The sequence below is a fragment of the Pseudorca crassidens genome, chromosome 5, assembly GCF_039906515.1.
Source record: "Pseudorca crassidens isolate mPseCra1 chromosome 5, mPseCra1.hap1, whole genome shotgun sequence".
Classification (NCBI taxonomy): domain Eukaryota; kingdom Metazoa; phylum Chordata; class Mammalia; order Artiodactyla; family Delphinidae; genus Pseudorca; species Pseudorca crassidens.
The window spans coordinates 108623647-108651476 of record NC_090300.1 but is presented as its reverse complement, the minus strand read 5'-3'; the positions used below and the strand labels follow the sequence as shown (position 1 = coordinate 108651476).

Below are 27830 nucleotides of genomic sequence, written 5' to 3'. Positions count from 1 at the left end.
TAGGGAGCAAGTTAGTTAATGACAAGATCAATTTGGTTTTTTTTCTTCAGATTCTTTTATCATATTTCTATTTTTGTTTCATTTCCTAGTAAAGTTGGCAATCGTGTCTTTAACTGTATATGAGGAAGTATATTATTCATTTTATTGGTCACTTATAAGATGAAACAATAAAAACTCAAATCATCCTTTACTACAGGAGCAGTTATAAAAGCAATGATAATATCCAACTTCCGTAACAAATACATCAGGGCAAAGTATTTTTAGCTGCCCTAGGGCCATTGTCTGAACCTGAATTAGGACACTTGTGTGTCACAAGAGGCCTTTTATCCAACAGTAATTGAGAAATACTATCTGGGCTAAGTCAATAAATCAAACTCCAAAGTCTTCAATAGAAAGACTCCAAATTTTGTCACAAAATGACTAAAAACATTTGGGCATTCATTTTATTTTGCAGGCAGTGTGGTTCCCTGATATAAATAAAATCATGAAAACTGCACTGGGGCAGTAACTTTAATCAAATTCCAAAGTTTAGAATATCCTGAAGATGACCCACCCCTACGTATTTCCAAAATTGAGAGGGTTTTCTTTTAAATAGAGATTTATTCGTATAACTATAAATGGAAAGGGTCTGTTCCTTTGTAGCACATGCAGAAATCAATGGAGGCAGGTGAAAATCAGACCCATACTTGAGATCATTTGGAGTCCGACATTTACAAAGATCTCTAGTTACAGAAGCTCATGCTTTCCTTGATTTGTTGCAGTGTGAACCACTGGTCCATTCTGGAAGCTCTCTTGCCACTAAAGTCCTTTACAGGGACTTCTCTTTTGTGACTATCTGATTGACAACTGTTCAATAAATTTTCAAAATGAGTTGTTCATGGGATTACAGACATTGGTTATTACCTCTAAAACTTAATTTTCAAGTCAAATATAAATTATTTCCAAGTTTAGTCATTATATTCTTATTTCTAGTTCCCCATACCCATTATTGTCAGATGTTAAATCTAAATATGAATTTAATTATTGTAAAATGCTGCCATTTGATCACTTCCTGGCTCTAAGGACAAGAAGTCAACTTCACAATGAGTTCTTAACATAGTGGTGACTTATTGTATGAATTTTGGTGATAAATACTTGACTTCAGTGCCCACAATTACTCATCTATAAAATACTTTTGTTATGCTCACAGAGATGGAGCAAAACAAATAGCAAGAGAATAAAATGCTCATGTTGTCTTCAAAAATAAATCTATTTCCCATTTTAACTGGTGATTGGGCAAGATATATTTAATGTTTAAAATTGCAAATGTTTGTGGTATAGTATTGGAAAATAAGTTTTTATTACCTTAAATTATTTACTGTAAATTTCCTTACACAGACAATTGAATCTTATATTTATTACTCATTTTTAAATAAATGAGAAAGATAACTTTTTATTATAATTAAGATGAAAGTTTTCTCTTTACAAACACTAATGAGGAAAACATCAAAGGATGAGGTACGATTAAAAATGTGTTTTAGGGGCTTCCCTGGTGGTCCAGTGGCTAAAATTCTGTGCTCCCAATGCAGAGGGCCTGGGTTTGATCCCTGGTCAGGGAACTAGATCCCACATCCCGCAGCTAAGAATTCGCGTGCTGCAATTAAAGATACCACGTGCCGCAACTGAGACCCGGCACGGCCAAATAAATAAATTTTAAAAATGCGTTTTAAAGGTATAGATTTTTGTGGGGCTCAGACAAATCTCAATTTTCTCCTAGTTTGGAAGCAAACTTAAGCCATGTTGCTTGTTTTTAAATTTCAGATATTCTATAAGGTCTACAAGTGACATGAAATTTACCACACATTTTAGTCTCTATCTATCTATCTATCTATCTATCTACCTATCGTCTATCATCATCATTTCTGCCTTGTCTTCTGGAAATGATTAGGTTCTTAAAAAGACTGGACTACGAGTTTCATTAAGTATATACTAAAGTACTATATAATGAGATTCCCTAAATTGAATCTCTGATTAGCCGTTACGCAGATACGGATTCTCTAGACTGCCCTGTCTGATATTGTAGCAACTAATCCTATGTAACGATTGAGAACTTGAAATGTGGCTTGTGTGACTGAAAAACTGAATTTTAAATTTCATTTAATTTTAATTAACTTAATTTTAAAACTGATACTTTATTGGAAAGTTTTTAAGTTTGGAAAACTTGGGTATGTGAATGTATTCTTTCAATTATAGACTTATTAAATCTCAATACATACTAAGTATTGCTGATGAGTATTTAGTGTCTGAAATGAGATGTTTTGTAAATGTAACATACACTCCAGATTTCAAAGACTTAGAGCTGTTAAAAGAAAATTTCAGATCTAGTTGGCTTTTATTCAGCAATTTATGAATCGGGAATCATCCCAGAGAGGAGCTTCAAAACGTTGCACAAAGTGAGAGGGTTTTATAGACCAAGGTGAGCAGGAACCAGGAAGTTACAGGAATTTGCTGATTGGTTAAAGAAGGGTTACTTTCCTTGTATGGAGCGAAAGGAAGACTTGGAGCTGGTCGTGTAACTTGTGCTGAGCAGACAAGTGCTGGTTGGTTGACCTAGACCTTCTTTTTCTGGGAGAGCTGAGCATAGAAACAGTTAAGTTCTGGTTTGCTGAGGTGAGGCTAAGCATGAGGGACTCCACGTTGATCCTAGTCTGGACACTTTAACAGTATGAAAAACAAATGGAAAATATTTCATTAATAATTTATCTAATATTGGGTAAATGTTGGAATGACAATATTTGGAAAGATTACATTAAGTAAAATATATTATTAAAATCAGGGCTTCCCTGGTGGCGCAGTGGTTGAGAGTCTGCCTGCCGATGCAGGGGACATGGGTTCGTGCCCCAGTCCGGGAAGATCCCACATGCCACGGAGCGGCTGGGCCCGTGAGCCATGGCCGCTGAGCCTGCGCGTCCGGAGCCTGTGCTCTACAACGGGAGAGGCCACAACAGTGAGGGGCCCGCGTACCGCAAAAAAAAAAAAAAAAAAAAAAAAAAAATCAGTTTCACATGTTTTTCTTTAATTTATTTAATGTGGTGACTAGAAAAGTTGAACTTACATACTTGGTTTGCATATACTTTTATCAGACAGCACTGCTAGAAGAATACCCTAAGAGAAAGGCTACTATTAAATGCTCTGTATATAAAAATAAATTTCAAATGAATTAAAGAGTGATGTGAAAATAAGTCATAAACAACTGGATGATATTCCTTTTATTTTTGTCTGAGTAATGGTTTTATCAGAATAAAGAAAAAGGAAGAAATCATAAATAATATATTGATTGCTTTGACTATATAAAATTAATGACCTGTGTGTTTCTGTGTGTGTGTATTTTAAGAATCCATCATGAAGAAAACTAAAAAGCAACAGTTTACTATCTTGTGGAGGCAGTTCTTCCTATCTTCTACAGTGGGGGAAGGTCTCCTGCTCATTCCCCAGAAGTGGATAGCACTGGATCATCCTTTTGGACCCTTCCCCTAGAGAAGGAGTGAATCACCTCATTCTTATAACTGTTTTAAAGATCATTGTTCTTCTTATGAATTGGCCTTTTTCTTTCCTCAGAAGAACACATTGTCTTTCTTCATTTCTGTTTTGTGAAAAGTTTCAGTTCTTAGAAAATATTTAAGTATGCTTGGAACAACTTGTGCACACAGATCTGCTCTTTCAACTGTAAATTTATGAAATTGTAAATTTCTATTGTAAATCTATATGGATGCGAGTGGGTATGGGGGTATATGGTTTGTCAATTTTTCAGCCACTGATGGCAGGATGGATGGATTAAATTGTTACATTTCAATGGGTAGAAGTAGGTGTCCCTGTTTTGGCTTTTGGGCCAAGTTATATTCTTTTTTAAAAATTAACTAATTAAGGTATAATTAACACATAACATTGTATAAGTTTAAAGTGTACAATATGTTGATTTGATGTACTTATATATTGCAGTATGATTATAATCATACTGTTAGATAACACCTCCATCACATCACATAATTATCGGTTCTTTTTTGTGATGAGAACATTTAAGATCTAGTCTCTTAGCAACTTTCAAGTATATATTCTTTAGTATTCCTGGGGAATGTTTTGGTTAATGAAGTTGATAGTGTTTTAACTCCAATTTGCCTTGTGTGACTCTAATTTACTTTAATTTAACGAGCACTAACTCATGATGTAAGGCATTGGGAAGTATGTCTAATATTCTATGTAGACTCTTGTCAGCTATGTTTGACGTAAATCTAATGATGAGAAAACAGTCAGATACATCTAGAAAGTGAGATGGTCTACTGGTTGATTGACCTGGATCCTTTGAGGAGTCAGTATCATGAATGACCAAGAAAGGGAGGTATAGCTTGTCTAGATTGAGAGAACTAAAGACATATAATATTCAAATGATATAAACCATGGATCCTGAAAAGATATTTTGAGGGTAATTGAGAAAATTTGTGTAAGGATATTGGATAATACTGTTGTTGATTTTCTTAGGTGTGGTAATGATGTTGAGGTTTCATAGGAAATAATGTTCCACTTCTTGGGAGATGCAGGCTGAAGTAGTTAGGGGTGAAATGCTATATCTGCAGCCTACTTTGGAAGGTGTGACAAAAGGCGTGTGTGTGTGTGTGTGTGTGTGTGTGTGTGTGTGTGTGTGTGTATGGATAGATAGCAGGTATGGATAGATAACAGGTGTGGAAGAATGTTAACAGTTGATGAATCATGATGGTTTCTCTGTGCTACTTTTTCAAACTTTCAGTGGATTTAACAATTTTCAAAATAAAGATGTGTACATAGGCATTTTTTATATGTGGCATAGGGAATAAGAAATGTGATTAATAAATAATAATTAATAATTCCATAACCCCAACATAGAAGTGAGAAATATATGAGCATATATAATGAATGATTAATAAAACTAGTATGGAAGAAAATTTTAAGATCAATAAGAAAAAGAAAATTGGTCAAATAACATGAATAGGTTATGAACAGAGGAATAAAGACAAATGGCCAATAGACATACCAAAATGTTTATCATTGATAATCAAAGGCAGGAACTTAGATACAATACTGAGTTGTTAAAACTCAGTTTTCCACCTGTGTTTCTCTCTTATTTTCACGCAGAGCAGTTCACTTTTGTCACCCAATGTTGGAGACTTTCCCACACCAAGCAATTCTCTGTGACACGATCTGGATGTCCTACAATTGAACTCAATTCTAACAGTGAAGATAGTGTCGGATTCCACAGGCTAAGGGCTTTTTCCCACAAGACAGCTCTCACCTTATTTCACATGCCAATTGCAGGAAGTAGGTCCCCAGATTACCCACAACTTCTGTCTGAAGAGGTTCCCATGAACCCCTCCTCATTTTCGACTAATTTGCTAGAGTGGCTCACAGAACTCAGGGAAACACTGACTAATGTTTGCCAGTTTATTAAAAGATATGATAAAGGATACAAACAAACAACCAGATGAAGAGATCCATAGTGCGAGAGTTGAGAGGATCCTGATTGCAGGAGCCTTCTGTCCCTGTGGAGTTGGGGTGCATCATCCTCTCAGCACATGGACGTGTTCCCAACCTGGAAGTTTTCTGAACCCTCTACTCTTGGGATTTTACTGAGGCTTCATCATGTAGGCATGACCAATTATTAACTCCATTTCCAATCCCTCTTCTCTGTCTGAAGGATGAGGGGTAGGGCTGAAAATTCCAAGCTTTTAATCATGGCTTGGTCTTTCTGGTGACCAGCCGCCATCCAGGAGCCATCCAGAAGGCCACTCAGAGTCACCTCAATAGAACAAAAGATCTAGCCCCGGGTGCGCTAGTGGCTAGGATTCCTGGTTTTCATCCAGGCTACCCAGGTTCAATTCCTAGGCAGGGAACTAAGATCTCTGTTCAGGGCTGCTCATTGCTGTCTCACCGAGATCAGTACCAACTGTATTCATGTTGTTAACTCCACATCTTCTTCTCCAATAAAACTAGCCAGTCAGGCATGGTTATAAAAAAAAGAGAGAAAAGAAAAAAGAAACACCCCCAGTGATTCAGATATTGGAATCATCAGACACAGATTAAAAAATAACCATGCTGGGCTTCCCTGGTGGTGCAGTGGTTGAGAGTCTGCCTGCCGATGCAGGAGACGCGGGTTCGTTCCCCGGTCTGGGAAGATCCCACATGCCGTGGAGCGGCTGGGCCCGTGAGCCATGGCCGCTGAGCCTGCGCATCCGGAGCCTGTGCTCCGCAACGGGAGAGGCCACAACAGTGAGAGGCCCGCGTACCGCAAAAAAACCCCAAAAAACAAAAAACATGCTTACTATGTTCAAGGAGATAAAAGACTGAGAAAAATTAAAAAAAAAAAAGAACAAAAGATGCTCCTAGTGTTTTCATCATTTAGGCAATTACAAAGGCTTTAGGAATGCTGTGTCAGGAACAAGGGACAGAGACCTGTACATGTATTTTCTATTATCTCACAAATACCAAGGTAGAAAATTTGCCTCTCATTTTGTGTGTGTGTGTGTGTGTGTGGTACGCGGGCCTCTCACTGTTGTGGCTTCTCCCGTTGCGGAGCACAGGCTCCGGACGACAGGCTCAGCGGCCATGGCTCACGGGCCCAGCCGGTCCGCGGCATGTGGGATCTTCCCGGACCGGAGCATGAACCCGTGTCCCCTGCATCGGTAGGCGGACTCTCAACCACTGCGCCACCAGGGAAGCATTTGCCTCTCATTTAATAAAACATTTTAAAACTATAAACAATATGACAGTCCAAGGAAAAAGATCCTCTCAAACTGCTGGTAAAAGTATAATATCTTGAGAAAACTATTTGTAAATTTGTATTGCATAACATATCCTAAGAGAATCAGAAATATCAGCAAAAATGTACTTATGAAGTTTTTTTTAAAAGGAGATTTTTTTTAAAGGCAGAGTATTACGGATTCTGGCTTCTGTTTCCTCACATTCAGAATAGAAAACATTTAAAACGCCTGCCTCTTAGTGGAGTTGCAAAGTTCACCTGGCTTCAAGAGCCACGTTAATGTCCAGAGCCTGCTTTACAAGTCCTAAAGGCCGACCCGGGAGGTATATTTCCTTTGTCCCTACAGCATGAAGTGAAGCGCCTCAGCAGGTGTGACAAGCTGAGGATGTAACATTTTCCCGTTAGACTTTAAGTTCCATTGAGATGTTCTCCCATGAATCTATGCCAGAATTCAGAAACACAGAAGCCAAGGTTAGCCTCACCCTCTAGAAGGCTTAGATGAAATAGGGTGATAGAGGCTTCAGCCAGCCGCAGAGGAATGGAAGTCAGAGGGATTCAAGAAAATGGCATTTGCATTTGCACTGTGTTTATAGCTTCCACATCTTCCTGGTGAATCAAATTGCTCCCTAAAGAGGCACAGGCCTGAGTGCAGCACATAGCGGAGATAAGGAGACCCAGTAGCATTTTCAAACCTCAGATAAGCAGATCAAGGTAGCATTAAAATTAAGAGACAGAGAGATCAGTGATACATTGTTATAGCTTTGAGATTGGGTGGAAATTATTATACTTCTACAGCATCTTTGCTTCTGAGACACTTGCTATACCGTATCACTGAATCATAGACATCTGTCACCCTTAATACATTTACTCCTTGTCAGCAGCTCTGGGCATAGGGAAAACGGTGCTCAGTTTACGACAGCATAACTATAAATCCTAATCCATTAATTTACTTTTTCTCAAGATAAGTTCTTGCAATTCAAATTACGTGATTAAAAAGCTGCTATTTTATCAGTCAAAATAAAAGCAGCTTTTCTTGTTTGCTTAATTTCCAAATTGTAGTATTTCTCCTTTTTAATTGCCCATGCTAATAGATTTAAGTGTATGGGCACATATGCAATAGTACGGCATGAAAATAACTTAGATCACCATGAGTGTTGTTCTGAATTCTTCCCAGTTTACTGCATTATTAAACATTACATAAATTATTCAATGTCCTTTATATCAAACATATATTTTTTCCTGCAAAAAGGATCAAAACTAAGTGGCATTACTTAGGATTACTAGACACAGATTATATAGTATCTTTTCTTCTTTTCCAACTAAGAAAAAACGTGCCTTTAATTTATATATTTCACTGTTTGAAACACAGGGGAAATTGTAATGACAGAAAAATGGGGAGGCAATTTAGTCTATTTACACAATAAATAGCCACATTTGTTGGTATTTAACGTTTGTTGTTTTAACTGCCTCTGTGCCCTGAGAAAAAGATTTGAGCGTGCACTTTCTTCTTGGTTATCTGGTCCCAACAGAATGTTGCCTGGGAGCTGGAAGGGTAGACATTTAAAAACCCAAGTATTTAATTATGTCTGCTGGCCTGGTTAAGAAGGCAGAGAATGTCCTTTAGAGAAACAAGAGTGCTTCTGCTTGGGCTGGTTCTTGGTTGTGTCTGAGAATGAATGTTTGGCACTCCTTCCATGGGATGGGGGTAGGCTGAGAGCGTATCAGCTTTATATTACTGCCTATTTGTAGCTCTGATATTTTCCAGGTTGGTGAATTCCCAAATTGGACATACTGAGAACCAACTACAAGTAATAGGCATGCTAAACAAGGTGGCCCCTTTTTTAAGTCAGATCTGATTGTTCATTTTATTTATATTGATCTCAAATTTGCTTCCATGTAACTGCCACCCATTGGTCCTGATTCTTCTTCCTGAAGCAAAATAAAAGAACGCTTTTTCTTTTCTATGCCATAGCTCTGGTCTATTTGACATTTTCTATGATCCATGGAGGCCCATGTTAGACTATGCAATATTTTGAAGTGTTTTCCCTGAAATAATTATGTATCAGTATTTATACATCTATATTAGAATATATAAAATTATTTCTTAAAGATCAAAGACTAGCCCTTCTTGAGACCTAAAAGAAAACATGTAAACTATTTTCAAATTAATAATATTAAATCACAGCATCTTTGTGTCACCATAAAAAATTTGGGAATTAATGAATATGTGATTACATATTAAAGAAATATGAGAAATTGAGACTAATAGATTTTGTAGTTGTAGTTATAAAGAAATCGCTTGACCTAAATGAATAATAAAATATATCTTCAGGGCATTGTACTTCTTATGAAATCAGAATTTATTGATAATTCCTTTGGACTGTGTGAGAGGGTGCATGGCACTGGGGTGATGAGAGGTGTTTTGATGAAAGCCAGTGGAATATTTCCTAAGAATTTAATTTTAAAAGAAAAGAAAAAGACCATAGTGCAGTTAACATATTGCATGCCCATTGGTATCTTACTCTAAAAGTTCTCTCCACACAAGAGTAATTTTAATAATTAAGACTATCATTATGCTACTGCTGACAACTTTCTAATGTCTGTAGGGAACTAAAGATCAGTGTGTGTGTGTGTGTGTGTGTGTGTGTGTGTGTGTACATCCATTTGGGTACATTTATCCTCTATTCCTCAGCAGCATTTAGTCTGGCATAAAATCAGATTTCACTAGTTAAGAATAGCCTTAGTCAATGAGGGCAGGTGAGGGGAAAAGGAAGTAAAATTCTAAGATTAATGTTATTTGAAATTAGGCATTTAGTTCATTATTATTGTTTCTTTGTGCTTTAAATCTTTTTCTCTTGAATATGGAGAAAACAACAAAGATAACTTTTATAAATCCCTGTAATAAAATAAACACCAACAAAAAATCTCTTGCTTTAAGTGTCAATTCAGACCCTTTAAAGTCTTGTTTGAGATTCCTTTTAGAGGGGTTGGAAGGCCGTTCTGAGGTCCAGAAGCCTCTACAGTGGTTACGCACGATCAAGGCAGAGGGAAAAAACGAGACATTCTCACTCCCATTCCCTCTGCATCAGAATCACCTGGAAGATATTTTTAAAATACTGATCATGCCCAAAGAAGCTCTGATGTTATTAGTCCGAGATGGGACTTGTGCATTGGTATTTTTTAATATCTTCTTAGGTGATGCTAACCTTGTAGCCAGGGACTGGAACAACTAGTCTGCTTTAGACGATCACAGACGTAAAACTTTTTCTTGGCAGACTCCCCACTTGTTGTAGGCACTTCATGGAGATACATGTCACTGTCTTTAACTAGCTGTGATGCTTTATTCAGTTCCAAAAATATGGTTGTTGGTTAATAAATGGTTAGCTTAATACTATAGCCATTTATCTTATGCCTGGTTACCACTTATCAATAAGGCTAAGTGGCTAATCTGCCTTGCCTCAACTGCCATTCTGCCCTTCCCACACCCAAGGCAGGCATTTCTAATAATCCCCTATCAATTAGCCTAAATAAAGCATCATGATCTTTCCAAATGCAGCATTTAAGGCAGCCATGACTAAAGGGTCAGAGTTTTCATGTGATATGTAATCTTTATAATCTGCACAAAAGTTAAAGCTCTGGGCATTTCCTCAGACATTTGAAATGAGATTTATATAAGTTATGTGTTCACTGACTACAGTATATATAATAATAAGCTAGTTTTTTTTCATTATTTATTATAAAATGAATGGGAATACACACTCATAAAATTGTACAGCAAAAATGTTTAATCAGGACCCACTTATGCGGGTTACAGAAGATAATTTAGAGGGAGAGTGAAATGCAGAATTGTGGAAAAGCAAGAGCAATATTTAAGTTATATTCAGTTATATTTAAGTTATATGCTATGCTCTTGGGAATATTTCTTTCTGTATTTGAGCACATGTCTTTGTATATATGTTTCTTTTCTCTGCATGGTTCTCTATGGGTTAATTTTTGAAATATTTATAAGGATCTTTATGTCCATCTATTTGTATCTGTATCTTTGGCCTTCTGGGTCCTGCAATGGGCAGAGCACTCATTTCTCTCTTTATCTTTCTATATATTCGTCTATTTGACATTCTTTCATTCCCCTTTTTTCATTATCATTTTTCTTTCTTCCTGTGTATCTTTTTTTGTCTAATTGAAAAATATTTTAATTTCTGTTCTTAAACCTGGGCAAGGAAGGATATTTTGGTTAGTTATCTTTCTCTTAAAAACAAACAAACAAGCAACAAACACCAGCCATTTCTCTACTCCTCTCCTACAAGACAATGTCAATTTAGTGACCCTTTTCTTTTGTGACTTTAGTGAGATTTTTCTCACCGAGAGAGAGAAAATAAAGATTCTCTCACATCTGTGACCTAGAAACAGTCCTACAAAAACAAAACCAAACAAGCCAAAACAAAAACACAAATATAACCTTGGAATTAACATTTAAAAATATTAGCTTAACTGCTATGTCAGAAAGAACAAAGTATATATCTTTCCAGAAAAAGCAATTGTTAATCTGATGTAGGTGAATTTTAGATTAAATTTTTATTTATATATCTAAGAAACAACGAATATTTGGTCCATTGTTCCTCCCTTATTTTCATCTTCTGTTACTGAATGAATGGAGGCATGAAAGTTACCCTATAGGCTAACAGCCCCTGGAGAGTCTTCCAGGTCACACGTCTGAAAAGTTAGCATTTCCGACCTATGTTCCTTTCAAAGTCCAGGCTTTGACAAACAACTTTTATTAGGCATATTTTCCACAAATAACATTTATAATGCCTTGTATCCATTTGAAAGTAAATTTAAAAACAAAACAATAAATAAAAAACCAATACAACTGAAGTTCCCTTTATCTTTGAACCTCTAGGACAGAAATGCAAATTTTGGGGTTTAGTTTTAAATAGTAGAAGTGGATGATTGTTTAGGCAGTAAACAGCATGAGAGCAGGGGATTGTGTCTGCCTGGTTTACTGCTTATTTTCTGATATGTAGCACTTATTGTCTTGAACTCAATTGAGCAGGTGGTCAATAATTATTTGTTGGACAAATTCAAACATTTGAAAAGCAATTTTCTCGTTGATCTTCAAGATATCAACCATAGAAGAATCTTGAAATGGAGTAATTACCTCAAGTCTAATACTTGTGGTTCAAAATAATTGTGGGTAGTATTTAGTTTTCTATTTGGGGACCTTATATATTTTATTACAAAAATGATAATGGATAAGAGGAGGCACATGTAACTATCCATAACCTCACCTTTTCTCACAGAATAGTCTCATCATTAATTTGAAAACTTCTCAAATATATTTATTTTCATTCTCCTAACAGGAAAACAAAGTGCTTTAACAAATTTCAAGATACCCTGGTGAGCAATGGTTCTTTAGCTCACCTCCATACGTTTCTCTTTTACAGAGACAAATTCTATTGCTTTTAAAAACATTTACTTTTTTCTTATAGTGTTTTCATTTTATGATCATATTTTCTCTCTTGATTTCTTTTACACTAGAAATAAGAATGAGATTTCACACTAATATTTATTGTTTTACTTTTCTGAAAAAAAAAGAATATTAAATGAGAGAATATTTAATTTGAGGTAATCCACTTAACTTCCCATCCTTCCAACATGTGAAGAGGTTTGATGAGTATCTGTGATATTCTCTAGCATTGGATACATGAGGTGTACAACTCAGTGCTCCAGTTTTTAGGGTTTTCTTGTTGTGTATGTCTAGATTTCTGGATTCCTGTTCCAAGCTGAGCAATCGTAAGAAAACTGTTGATATATCGGTTGATAGATGGACACCTTTACTCATGTATTTTTTTCATTCTTTGTCCCTAGGTAGTAGATATTGTAATATTCACAGAAAGCATAAACATGATTTATGTTTTTACAGGCAAAATATAGAAAGCATTTCTCTACATTGAGGATCAAGAGGAACAGAGATTGATGGGTACCCTTTTGTCTCCTCCCTGTTGTTTTGGCCTCTTTCTTACAAGTTGTAGTAACATTACAAGACATCAGAAGTTTCCTTTGCCTCACTGCACAGACTTGGGAGGCTATGTGGCAGATCAGGGGACTGTGTTCAGCAGCAAGGAGGAGATGAAAAGGACGCCAGCAGCAGAACAGTTTCTTATAGCAGAGGAGAATCCCGTTTTATAGATAAGAACCTGAGGCACCTATGATATGAAGAAAATCTGACCAGGTCTCCATGTACTTTTTTTTGTGCCTGGCACTCTTTGTTTTCTCTCCCCCAAATATGGTATGCTTTTCATGCCACCCTTTGAAAGAGGAAAATGTTTACATTTTTTTCCCCCCAGAATGTAGAAGGATACTGTCACATTTAACTTCTCACTGGGATATTTCTCTCAAGTGAGTTTTAACCTTACCAGCATTTTGGTGAAGCTGTGATCGAGATTGTTTTTAATTTTTCTGTCCTTTTTTCCCCCCTCCTTATTCCTGTCCCTTGCTCTTTCTCCTGAAAACTTTAAACTGCTCTTATTATTGTCTGACTGGACATGGTGCTATACTTGTGGATTTTGATGGATAACCAGTACTGGAAATACTGTCTTGTCTTGGGAAATCATAGTGTGTAAGGGATGTATGAGCTGGTATAGTAAAAATGTATTATTATTCTAGAGTATTTATGTTGTCTCAGTTTTGCATTCTTGAAGCTAGGACTAAAATAATTTTACATGTCCATCTGACCCCATATACTCTGGACGTGTCAAATGAGAAAAATTTTCGTTAGAATAATCCATCTTTGAGGTGACGGCACAGCTGTGTCAGCTGTAGCTGCTGAAAGAGGAGCCAGGAAGTTACCAGGCAGTGAGAGAGCCCTCTCACCAGAACTGAGAAGAAAAAAACATGGAGGCAAAAAGCTCTTTTTACAAATTTTGGCTTTAGTTTTTCAATAGGAAATAAAGAAGAGGTAACAGGAACTGCATTGGACTTGTAGATCAATTGGAGGGAATTGTCATCATGAAAATAAATATTGAGTCTTCCAATCTGTGAACATGAAATGTGTCTCTATTTATTTTGATCTTTAACTTTCCTATTAATGTTTTGTACTTCTCAGTGTACAATTCTTACCCATTTCCTGTCAAGTTGATTTCTACACATTTTATTCTTTTTGATACTATTGCTAATGAAATTGTTTCTTATTTTCATTTTCTGATTGTTCATTGCTGGAATATAGAAATAGAATTGATTTTATAATGATCTTGCATCCTATGTTCTTTCTAAACTTGTCTGTTAGTTCTAATAGTTTATTGTGGATTTCTTGGGATTTTCTGTATAAAGAATCATGTGCCTGGTGAACAGAGACTGTTTTCCTTCTTCCCTTGCAATCTGGATTTCTTCGTTCATTTACAACGTTGGCTTGAGCCTCCAGATAATGTTGAAGATTTATTTTTGTCTATTCTTATTTCTCTGTCACAATAAAGAATCAAATTAATTCTGGAAGGTATTTCATATTCTCAAAATTTGAGGTTGGGTTTGGACTCAAAATTCAGTTGGGTAATCACACCACTTACGATCCATATATACATACCATAAATTCTCATTTCCCTGTGGAACATCCCGTGAACTTTTGAAGGGTTCTCTTTGTCATAGTCACCTCTGGCTTTTATTTCCCACCTCCACTAAATGCTTGTTCTTTGCTATTATCTTGGAAATTTTACTTTATGGCTTATATTCTACCTATCCACTGTTCCTTTGACCAAATCACTACAAAAATGAATCTTGGCATGTACTAGAACTTTATGCATTATATAGAACTTGTATTTCTTTTCAGGGAAAGGGATTATACACATAGTTCTCCAGCAAAAAACAAACAAACTTAAAATTACATGCTAGAATCTTTGTTGTTAACATCATTTTGGCTCCTTGATATAGGTGACTTCTCACTGGCTTTATTAATATATACAGGCCTGGCTACTCTTACCATCTTGATGGCCCTTCTCTCCCCATTTCAACTCTGCTATATTCGTCTAACTCTTCCTTCAAAGTCTTACTCCTGTTATGCAGAGAATTTCAGCCCTTACTTGTCCTTACTTCCAAACTTAGTTCCAGGCCTAACTTTTCCTATTGAATGAACTTAACATTGTTTAATTGAATGAATGTCTGTTTGCTGAGTTCATAATCCTTGAAAAAGATTATGCTCTGGAATATTTTTCTCTGTGTTAAATTGTCATCGCATTAATTGGACTACATGTTCATGTGGCGCATACCATAGAAATAACCCTGATGAGCTTTTTGTACACTGTTGATGAGCTTGAGTCACATCTGTTGTAAAATGGAGGTGACTTCACTGTCTAGTATAATAAGAATTGTACTAAATTAATATTTTACTTCTCCTCAAGGGATCTGAGGGCAACTCAAAAGGGAAGTTATACTTGGGGGAGGCAGTTTTTAAAAAGTGCTAAAAATTATAATGTTAACTGGTGACACGTGCTTTAGAGAATAAAAATATAACAGTGCATCACAACATCAGTGGGAGAACTTCCATCATTTCCTTAATGTCATTTTCCAAAAGTATGCAAAGTTCTGTCATTGGCTTCTTCGTGGACAGATCACTACAGATATTAAGTGTTGATATCTATATTTTAATGCTTATCAATGAAAGAAGGTAAATTCAGGAACATATAATTATTGGAACATAGCTTCTCTGATTTAATGTATGAAAAAGTAATATTTAGTGTTTATTAGTTATGCCTTTAATGAATTATTTACTTCCAACCACAACCTTTAACAAAACATTTTTCTGCATGTGAAAATCCTGTAACATAAACTTAGGGAAGAATAGTGATGTAATATTTTAAAGAAAAGATTATATAAGAAATTGAAAAATGTTTCCAGCTTAAGGAATGACCCTAAAGAGGTAGACAACGCAGATTTGGGAGTGTCAAATTTGTGTTGTATTTTTAATTTTCTCTTAGAATAAATCCAAAGATACAAAAAGAAACTTCTTATGAAAATTTATATACACAGAGGCACATCACTAATGTTTCATTTCAGAGAAGCTACTCTAGTTAGTTCCAAAATGATTCTCCTAAATAGTTTTACATATTATGTAATTAATTAAGAAAATTATATACCATACAATCATATTCAGAAAATTCACATTTTCTGGAGATTAAAACATACATGATAGAGTTGATTTACATTTGAGAATACTTATAAATGCTGTTTAAATCAGATGTAATTAGCTCTCCATGACATTTAGTATTCCGAATAATCCAGTCTTTCTCTTTTTTGCATCAAGATAGACTAAAGGCAAAGTAAGATACCATCTTCTTTCCTTCCAAATGTTAAGACTGCCAAACTGAAATAAGTAATAAAAATAAATAGTTGTAGTTAAAACGTTATACTTTAATTCTTTAAATTCTAATTTTAGATATTTATATCACCCATATTATATCCTAAATATAAATTGAGATTAATTTTATCCAGTCAACTGTTTTCTTATTCATTCTATAATAATATACAAACTTGACTGTAGAAAATATCTTTTCTCTACAATAATGTTACCTGTGTTAAGTGGTCTAAGTCAGGGGTCCCTAACCCCCGGGGACCCCTGACTTAGACCACTGACCCCCTGTTAGGAACTGGGCCGCACAGCAGGAGGTGAGCGGTGAGCAAACCGGCGAAGCTTCATCTTCCCCATCGCTCGCATTACTGCCTGAACCATCCCCCCGCCCCCATCCGTGGAAAAACTGTCTTCCACGAAACCGGTCCCTGGTGCCAAAAAGGTTGGGGACTGCTGTTCTAAGTGACCAAACATAATTAAAGTCGTTTTATTGCTACGAAATGTCACTAATACTAGTACCAGTAGTGGTACTACTAGTGGGAGTAGTGGTAGTAGTAATGTAATGAACATTTGTATAACACTTTTAGTTTTACAACATATTGACATATTCCTTATCTAATTTAATATTCAAAACATTATTATCTGTATTTTACAGATGCCTGTTTGGAGACAGAATTTGCTTTTCCACCAAGATTAATTGGTAGAACTCCAAGCTAAGCTCCTGTCCTCCAGATTTGCATTCCTTTTGTTATGCTACATGTTGTTATAGGGTGGTAGCAAGATTTAAGAACCTTGATTTTACCCAATGAAGAAGCTGAAATCTTGTGAAGTTAAGCAATGCATTCACTGAGCATTCATTTATTCTGTACACACGCTATGTGGGAAATTTGCTAGTTGTTGTAAAGGAACCAAGAATATATGAGCCAAAGTTTTGTAATAAATGTTCTAAATATTTTCGCATAACAGACACCTACTTTTAAGTGAAAATTGTCTTTTCCTCAAGAAAAAAGAATAAAAGAAAACAACACAAAGGAATTTCTAAAATGTTGTTTCTTGAAATTTATGCAAAACTTTGAAAACCAGGAATATTTGAAAACTTTCTTATGCTGTTTTGAATTAAGATCGCTGTATATTTGTTAGACATTATAAATGTAGTAAAAGTTACCCTAGTGGCCAGAGTTAAAAGAACTTTTTAAGTGTCTATATCAAGTGTCTAAGCATTGATCCTAGGAAGACTGAATACTCTATAGCTTTCCTACTTAACATGTGATCCAGGGACCAACAGCATCAACAGCAACTGAGAGCTAGAAAAACACGCAGATGCTGTGGTCCTGCTCCAGACTTACCGAATCAGAATCTGTGTTGGGACAAGATCACAAAGTCATTCCTATGCTTCATTTTTCAGTGAAGGATAGAGGGACTCCTAACTGCTCAGCGCTGCACCTTCTAACTAGTATTAACTATTCCCATGAGGAGTTTGAGAAGATATTATATCTACAGAGCAAGGAAAAGCTGCCATATATATGTATATACTCATATATATGTATTTGTCTCTCATATAACGAGACAATGCTCCCAAAAATTATAATGGCAATTCCTGAAATTATTGGAAGACTAAAACCCTGCTAAGGTTTTCTGTGTTGCCAAAGAAATCTCAAGTCCGACGGATGATAGCCTCAGAAGTTCAATCCCTAAGGTAAATTCTGTCACCAACTCCACTTACAAGGAAAAGCACTCTTGGAATTCTTGTGTCCCATCTCAGATGTAGTCTTAGAGGCATCAGGGCTCATGGAAGTTAATGAGTAGGGGGTTTCACATGAGAAATCAGAATTCCAAGCATGTTCTACTTTTTGCCTACAGTATCCATTCCATCCTACTTCCCACTTCCTAAATGAATACTGTTGAATATTCCCAATATCATTGAAATATCCATCCCTCCTCTGTCCAGCCGAGTGCTGCAATTGATTTTATCCTCAGCATCAGGGGCTGGCAGTTAAATAGATAATCCTGTTTTGGTAATCCCAGCTCTCCGGACAAAAATTTATATGTAGGAGTGGGCAAGCAATCTAACTCTGGCCAGTAGGATGTGAGTAAATTCATTGGTGGGCGTCTGGGAAGAATTTAATGATTTTTAAGAAAGAGACACAAGAGGAAAATAGTCTCTTAACTGTCTCTGAATGTTTCCAAGTGTGTGATGCTAAAAATATATAACATAAAATCATCTGACTACCAAACTGAGGGTAAACCAATACTGGGAGGAAGGCAAAGCCAAATCAGAGGTTTACGTAGAAGTGGATTCAGAGGTTACACCTTCACTTGGAATCCACTACCCTCTGTATTTAATGCTATACGAAATATTTCCTCATTGTTAACCAGGCAAGTAGGGTTTTCCATTACTTGCAATCCTTAAAAATATCCTAACTGAACATTCTCAAGGCACATACAGTATTATATAGACAGTTGAAATTTCATCATCACATGGTAGGGATTTGTAGTAACTTAATGTGGATATTCTCTTCACCAAATGGCTAAATGAGAAAACCTGGTTCTTATACATTGTAGGTCTAAATCAGCAGAACATCTTGAAACTTATATACATAACTTATATACTTAGTGTGCAATTATGTATATATCAGGGAAAGTATGAAAGAGAGAAAAAATAAATGGAGAAGTGAATATAAGACAAGAGAAAGGAAGGAAATACAAAAGAAAAGAAGGCAGTCATATTTACTGCAAAATATTCCTTAAAATCTTAATTACTTTATCCAAATTAGCAAGGTAGAACATATTATATTTAAACCTTGTAAACACTTTATTTAATATGCATTACCAGATGCCAGATAGTTTGTGAATTTTAAGCAGTAACATTTGTTGTTGTTTTCTTTTTTTTTGAATTTTATTTAATTTATTTTTTTATACAGCAGGTTCTTATTAGTCATCAATTTTAGCCACATCAGTGTATACATGTCAATCCCAATTGCCCAATTCAGCACACCGCCACCACCACCCTGCTGCTTAAGTGGTAACATTTGAAAGAATTAAAGGGTAACCAGGTTTTCTGCACTGAAACACTGGATTAAATTTAAAACATCAAGACCATTAAGGGAGATTCCCAAATAGAGAAGTCTAGTGATATACTACCCAGATAATTTTAGGATTTAGTGAAGCTGATATGAATTGAAAAAGGGTATAAATGAGCTTTTTTTCTTAAAAAACATCTTTGATCCTAAAAGGCATGTCTGGCCACAGTTCATAGTCAAACTGATGGTTGAGTTATATCATGCTAACAGGATGGCTTTCTCATTAAACATAATCCTTTCATGAAATTTAAACAAAATCTAAATTTAATTATAAAATACAAAAGTGTACAAACTTTTAAAAGAAAAGAAATACTACATAAGTTCATAATTAAACTAATTAAAACAACATTGGGTGTTTGAAGCTGATGAGCTAGTTCTCCTGAAAATGCTATCTGATTATTCAGGAAGAATGAAAATCCTCATATGGTCCTGATAGCACATGGAATTTTATTGGGTCAATTAGCTTTCTGGATAGTTACCAATTGCATTACAACAAGAAAAAGAAAAGCAACTAGAATTCGTGGTATACTATTGTTATACTGCAAAACTTTAATTTCATAAAATGGTCAGTACTTAAAATTTTGGGACAAATCTGTTTGTATGTGTGTTTATACAAATCTGTTTGTATGTGTGTTTATGTGTGTGTGTGTGTACAGCATTTTTAACAGAAAAGTGTGAGTAACACTGTCTTCCAGTCAAAATTCTTAGTGTTCATGATCAGGAAAAATTTACCTTGGGTTGGAATGAAGTCCCATATGCTTGAAAGTAAAATTTGAACTGGTCTTTATTTATTTGAAATCTATTTCTTAATTCAATAAATGTACTATTAATTAGAGCAAAAAATGATCAGTGCCTTTTCATTATCAGGCCATAACTCTTCTCTTTCAAAATTTTAAGTAAATGCCAAGTTTAGTTTTTTCACACTCATTTAATTTTCCATTTTTCCATTTGGTGTCTAAGTAATATAATGCTAATGCTATCTAACTCTTCCAAGATCACAGCCTACTTTAAGGAAAACTAAGAATTTATCTTGTTGGAGGGCCATTAACAGAGAACAAATTCAAATCTCATTAAAGGTCCTGCTCAATTAGTGGCATATGTTTCAGAATTCATGGCACACTGCCCTCAGTTAAATGGAAGCTAGTATATTTCAAGTCTGACTGGACTTTAGCAGGAGCTAGAAAATTGTGCAATGCCTTCATGATTATGGGCCAAAAAGGGACTCTTTAATTATAAAATCATAATATTATTACAAAACTATTCTTAAACACCTTCAATCTGATCTCATATTGTATACATGTATATATTACATTAGAAAAAATTATAAGTTAACAATTTTTTTAAACATATTTATTGGAGTATAATTGCATTACAATGTTGTGTTAGTTTCTACTATATAACAAAGTGAATCAGCTATATGTATACATATATACCCATATCCCCCCCTCTTGCATCTCCCTCACACCCTCCCTATCCCACCCCTCTAGGTGGTCACGAAGCATGGAGCTGATCTCCCTGTGCTATGCAGCTGCTTCCCACTAGCTATCTTTTTACATTTGGTAGTGTATATATATCGATACTCTCTCTCTTCATCCCAACTTACTATTCGCCCTCCCCGTGTCCTCAAGTCCGTACTCTACATCTGCATCTTTATTCCTGTCCTGCCCCTAGTTTCATCAGAACCATTTTTTTTTTTAGATTCCATATATATGTGCTAGCATACGGTATTTGTTTTTCTCTTTCTAACTTACTTCACTCTGTATGACAGACTCCAGGTCCATCCACCTCACTACAAATAACTCAATTTCATTTCTTTTTATGGCTGAGTAATATTCCATTGTATATATGTGCCACATCTTCTTTATCCATTCATCTGTTGATGGACACCTAGGTTGTTTCCATGTTCTGGTTAATGTAAATAGTGCTGCAATGAACACTGGTATATGCCTCTTTTTGAATTATGGTTTTCTCAGGGTATACGCCCAGTAGTGGGATTGCTGGGTCATATGGTAGTTTTATTTGTAGTTTTTTAAGGAACCTCCATACTTTTCTCCATAGTAGCTGTATCAATTTTCATTCCCACCAACAGTGCAAGAGGGTTCCCTTTTCTCCACACCCTCTCTAGCATTTATTGTTTGTAGATTTTTTGATGATGGCCATCCTGAGTGGTCTGAGGTGATACCTCATTGTAGTTTTGATTTGCATTTCTCTAATGATTAGTGATGTTGAGCATCCTTCCATGTGTTGTCTTGCTAGTTGTCTTGCTAGTTGATTGGCATGGGGCGTCTAGCACTGAAGCTTGCTGGCCGTTGGGTGGAGCTGGGTCTTAGGGTTGAGACAGAGATCTCTGGGAGAGCTCTCGCCGATTGATATTATATGTGCCCGGGAGGTCTCTGGTGGTTCAATGTCCTGAACTCGGCTCTCCCACCTCAGAGGCTCAGGCCTGACACGAGGCTGGAGCACAAAGACCCTGTCAGCCACACGGCTCAGAAGAAAAGGGAGAAAAAAAGAAAAAAATATATTAAAATAATAATAATTAAAAAGAAGAAGAGAGCAACCAAACCAATAAACAAATCCACCAATGATAACAAGCACTAAAAACTAAATTAAACATAAAAATTAGAAACAAATCAGTCACAGGCAGCAAACCCCAAGTCTACAGTTGCTCCCAAAGTCTACCACCTCAATTTTGAGATGATTCGTTGTCTATTCAGGTATTCCACAGATGCAGAGTACATCAAGTTGATTGTGGAGATTTAATCTGCTGCTCCTGAGGCTGCTGGGAGAAATTTCCCTTTCTCTTCTTTGTTCACACAGCTCCTGCGGTTCAGCTTTGGTTTTGGCCCCGCCTCTGCTTGTAGGTTGCCCTCAGGCATCTGTTCCTACCCAGACAGGACAGGGTTAAAGCAGCAGCTAATTAGGGGGCTCTGGCTCACTGGGGGGGGGGGGGGGGGGGGGGAGGGGTATGTTGTTATAATTGGAATGCTGGGCAAGCCTGCTGAGTCAGAGGCCTACGTGATGTTGCAACAGCCTGGGGCACACCGTGTGTTCTCCTGGGGAACTTGTCCCTGGATCACGGGACCCTGGCAGTGGCAGCTGCACAGGCTTCCAAGGGGGTGTGGATAGTGACCTGTGCTTGCACACAGGCTTCTTGGTGGCTGCAACAGCAGCATTAGCATTTCATGCCCGTCTCTGGTGTCCTAGCTGATAGCCTCGGCTCGCGCCAGTCTCTGGAGCTCCTTTAAGCAGTGCTTTTAATCCTCTCTCCTCTCCACCAGGAAACAAAGAGGGAAGAAAAAGTCTCTTGCCTCTTTGGCAGGTCCAGACATTTTCCCGGACTCCCTCCCGGCTAGCTGTGGCGCACTAGCCCCCTTCAGGCTGTGTTCACGCCGCCAACCCCAGTCCTCTCCCTGGGATCCCACGCAAGCCCAAGCCTCAGCTCCCAGCCCCCGCCCGTCCCAGCGGGTGAGCAGACAAGCCTCTCGGGCTGGTGAGTGCTGCTCTGCACCGATCCTTTGTGCGGGAATCTCTCCGCTTTGCCCTCCGCAACCCTGTTGCTGCGCTCTCCGTGGCTCCGAAGCTTCCCCCCTCCGTCACCCGCAGTCTCCGCCCGCGAAGGGGCTTCTAGTATGTGGAAACCTTTCCTCCTTCACAGCTCCTTCCCACTGGTGCAGGTCCCATTCCTATTCTTTGTCTCTGTTTTTTTCTTTTTTCTTTTGCCCTACCCAGGTACGTGGGGAGTTTCTTGCCTTCTGGGAGGTCTGAGGTCTTCTGCCAGCGTTCAGTAGGTGTTCTGTAGGAGTTGTTCCACAGGTAGATGTATTTTTGAAGTACTTGTGGGGAGGAAGGTGATACCCACGTCTGCCATCTTGAAGGTCCCCCAAGTTAACAATTTTTGGTAAGGCAAAATAATTTCCCAACATCAGAAATACTAAAATGTTTTAAGAATCCTGGCATAAAAATAAAATCAAGTTCAATTACTGTTATCAAGGACTGCTTTATTATACATCTATCTCAGATTAGTCTTAAAAATGGGCTACCACTCACTATTACTTCTTTAACAACATCAATTTCACTAACGTTTAACACTGAATCCTTACTATTTTCTTTTTTTTAATTTTATTTATTTTTTATTGGAGTATAGCTGCTTTACAATATTGTGTTAGTTTATACTGTACAGCAAAATGAATCAGCTATACATATACATATATCCCCTCTTTTTTTTGGATTTCCTTCTCATTTAGGTCACCACAGAGCATTGAGTATAGTTCCCTGTGCTATACAGTAGGTTCCCATTAGTTATCTATTTTATACATAGTATCAATAGTGTATATATGTCAATTCCAGTCTCCTAGTTCATCCCATCCCCCCTCCCCCTTGGTATCCATAAGTTTGTTCACTACGTCTGTGTTTCTATTTCTGCTTTGTAAATAATATCTTCTATACCTATTTTTCAGTTTCCACATATACATGTTAATATACCATATTTGTTTTTCTCTTTCTGACTTATTTCACTCTGTATGACAGTCTCTAGGTCCATCCATGTCTCTACAAATGGGTACATATATACAATGGAATATTAGCCATAAAAAGGAACAAAATTGTATCCTTAGTATTTTCTATGTCCTGAGATAAACATGTTTTTCCATTTCACTTATCCTCCAAACAAAACTGAGTTTCCTATTAACCCTTCCTAGATTACAAAGGTAATATCTGGAAAAAAATTTACAAAGGCTAAGAAAACTGTTCAAAACACTCAATAAATGGCAGAGACTATTTCAAACCCAGATGTGACTAATTTCCTAATCCATGTTCTTATTGATTCTGGCTTAGTATTTTACTCTCTACTTCACAGCTAGATGTTTGCAACAACTTTCTAAAATAAATTCTACTGAAAATCTACAAACTGCTATCAGATTATCCCAAAAGTGTGTTTGTTGTCAGCTTCTCTGGAATTTTTTACCAGATCCCCACTGGCTACTGGATTACGTAAAATGATCGTCTGTACATTCACATTCCTCTCTCTATTGTCCCCACACTCCCATCTCACCACTCCCACAGCCTCATCTCTTCTTCAACCTGCCTCAACTACTTCAAATTCCCTGAACATGGTCATGATTTTCTCTCTTCTCTTATTCTCTCTCCAGCATTCTGACTTTTGAAATCGGGTGTGTTAAAGGCCTTTCCCAAATATGGCATCTTTCCCATGAAATCTTTTCTAACATCTTTCTACCCTCTATCTTTCAACCTCCCCCAATTTCTGAAACCTTACATGTCCCACGTTTCTTTGCCATTCACTGCCTTGTTGATAGCAGTATTACCGCATATGTGTTATTCGAATAATGTGACGTCTTGCCCATACATTGAATACAGACACGTCAGAACTGTGCCCCTATGTTTTGTTGACTGGAAAAAGAAAAAAGCACAACGTGAGAGTTGTAGGTTAAGTTTTACTTGGGGCAAAATGAGGACTATAGCCTGGGAGGTAGCATCTCAGATAGCTCTGAGGAACTGCTCTGAAGAGCTGGGGGTAGGAGGAGAGGAGTCAGTATACTGTGATTTTGGTGAAGGGGGAGATGTGCAGTCAAGCACACATGTTGGCAGAGGCTTGCTGCCAGTAACGAGGAGGTTGCTGCTAGTCATAGGAACAGATGTCTCCATTAATGATTTTAGTGCTTTCCTAGATATGAGAAGATGCAAGAAATTGGGCTCATAAAACCTTCCCCTGAAAATATCTAACTATCTGAAGGCCTGTTCTGCCAGGTTTTCCCAGAGCACAGAGTGTCTCATTCCTGATCTCCACCCTGAACTACTTTCAGGTGTTGTAGGTCAGCAATTGCAGTAACTAGTGACTCAATCCTTGTAGAGACAGATGGCAAGTGACAATTTTTATTTGGCAGTTTCTAGGCTAATTTCTTTCTTATAGAACTTACTTTGAGGTCTGTATTTATAAAGAAATGCAGAGTCTAATAGAATGAAAAAAGATAATTTGATAAGACACATTCCTCTGTGATAGTTATTACATTTTTTGTAGGTTTGTTTGATTTTAGTTTAGTTACTTTGAAAAATCAGGGAAAAGTTGGCACTACCAGTTTGCCTAGGGACTAGGATTCAGTGCTTTAAAAAATTTGTTTTGAGGGAGATGCCCAGCTTCTAGTTTACACTTGAGTAGTTACATTAACTAAGGGGACCTTATGATTTATTTTTTAAACTGGGACAGCTTTAAGAGGTAACAGGGTATAATTCAACCAGGACGGTCTTGGGAAATTCTGGTTCCATTAACTAGCTGGATGATCGTAGGCACGTTTTTTTTGTTTTTTGTTTTTTTTTACATCTTTATCAGAGTATAATTGCTTTACAATGGTGTGTTAGTTTCTGTTTTATAACAAAGTAAATCAGTTATACATATACATATGTTCCCATATCTCTACCCTCTTCGTAGGCAAGTTGTTTAATCTCTTTGGGACTCAGTTTCCTCATCCATAGATGATAACTTTGAATTAAATGTTTGAGATTTCTTGTGGCTCTAAAATTTCTGAAATTACAATGGTATTGCAAATTTGTTATAGTTCCTTGGTAATACTTTGTATTTTTCATTTTGGATTCTGAATTCAGGGATATGTGAATGCAGGAAATGGTAGTAGCAAAGAACTCTTTCAAAAAATGATAAACTTAGAAAACTCTTAGTTGGAGTTAAGGATTAACTTTTTAGACTAACTGGGAAAGAGTTCAGTAGCAATTAAAATTGACTAGTTGGTAACACACAATAGCCTATTAGAGATGAATACAGATAGTGAATGTAATACAGATATTGAATATAATCTTCAGGTTTTAAAAAGGAGTTGTGTAGGAGAAGCTTTGGAAATGTCTAGAAGAATTCTGGTAGATAAGAAATGAAAACTGCTCCAGAGAATATGCTTATGCAAGTGGGTATGAGAAAAGTTTATATGACTGTTTGGGGAAGGGTAAATTGTATTAAATGTTTTAGATCTTTCTGGATAATGAGTTCTAAGGCTGGTAAAAATATATATTTTTAAATATGTTTCATCCAAATTAAATATTAGTGTTAACTTAATTTTTATTTTGTTTTCATGTAGAAACACAAGTTTGTCGTTTCCTCCCCCTTCCCCTGCCTCTCATGCCCTGCCGCTTAAAGTGGCTTTAGAGGTGTGTGGTCTGTTTTCATACTGTATACTTTAATGTCTAGTAGCTGCCTACGTTTCCGAAGTCACCTAGAGATTACCTCAGCATCTTCATGTAGCATTTTTATGCAGTCATCCTGTTACCTCATCCCAAATGCCAGGAAATAGCCTGACCAGATGCAGATAAAAATATTACACTCTGTTTTAATGCCATTATTTGAATTTCAAAAAAGAGGAAATGATCCTTAATTGTAGATTCAATTGTTATTTGCAGGTGCAAAAGGGAACTTTGGCTGTCTCATTTAATAACCTGTTCCAAGAGTTCAAAGGTGAATTAAAAGGATAGTGAAATTTAATAAATGCCTGATTTAACTAGGTGTTGCCTAGACAAGTTTATGAGTCCTTCAGGGAAGGAACAGTACATTATACAGCAAAAAGAACTTCTATTAGCTAATCACACAACATCAGAAAGGTATAAACCTGTTTTTCTTTTTTAAGACATCATGCTTAATTTTTTATCTCTTGCCAAGAAAATGATTACAGTTTGTTGTTATTCATGGTCTAGGTTTGGAAGACATAAGTGTGTCTGAAACTTGCCTACTCCACATTTCTACTCAAATAATTCAGCTTCTGCAGAGAGGGATATTTTATTACTGTGGGAAGAAAAATAAACATAGGGATTAAATGGAATGTTTCTTGGTTTCCTACATTAACTGATTTTGAGGTTATTTCTTCCTTCAGCTGTTGTATGAACAATAAAGCAATAAAGAAGTGCATTTCCATGATCGATTATATGCTGGGATATAACCAGTAGAGTTTTTTTTTTTTTTTTTTTAATCAGACTCTTCAGTTTCAATAGCCTGATATTTTGCTGAACATTCCTGTACACTTAAAATATCTGACATGTATTGGAATATAATCTTTTACATGGAGAACACAATTTTTCTCTTTAGTTAAATAGGATTTCCTTAAACTTATTGTGAAATTATCTTGCTGCATCTAGATACAATAGTTCTGATTTCAATGTAAGGTCCTCCTTTTTCATTCATTGTGAACTGATTCTCCATACGTGGACTTTATATTTTTATCCAAATGCATGCTTCAAGTACAACAATCAGAATGAAATACCAGTGTGTGGCTATGTTTTTACAGGAGTTTTCTACATCCAAAGTTTAGCTTCTTGTTATCATCTTTATAAAATTTAGTAGAAATCTCAGTAAAACAAAACAAACAAACAAAAAGACTGTCTTAAAACAGAAACATGGCTTAGGCAAGTTAAAAAAAAGAGTAATTTGTGAGATTTTTAAATAATTACATAATTCTTGGGAAAATCTGAAAATTAAATAGCTAGGCAGTAAAGTCAACAACAGATTGGGAAGGCCAAGATCCACATATCTCTTGTATACATGCCATGCTAGGTTAGGATATACGTGTCTCCTATATATAGGATACATATATGTGCGTGCACACACACACACACACACACACATACACATCAATTAGGT

At 36.5% G+C, this 27830-nt stretch overlaps 1 protein-coding gene across 1 annotated transcript in view; it reads left to right on the top strand.

Annotated features, from left to right (window-relative positions):
- Nucleotides 1-27830, top strand: part of CSNK2A2IP (casein kinase 2 subunit alpha' interacting protein) — a 66541-nt gene that overhangs the window by 10023 nt on the left and 28688 nt on the right.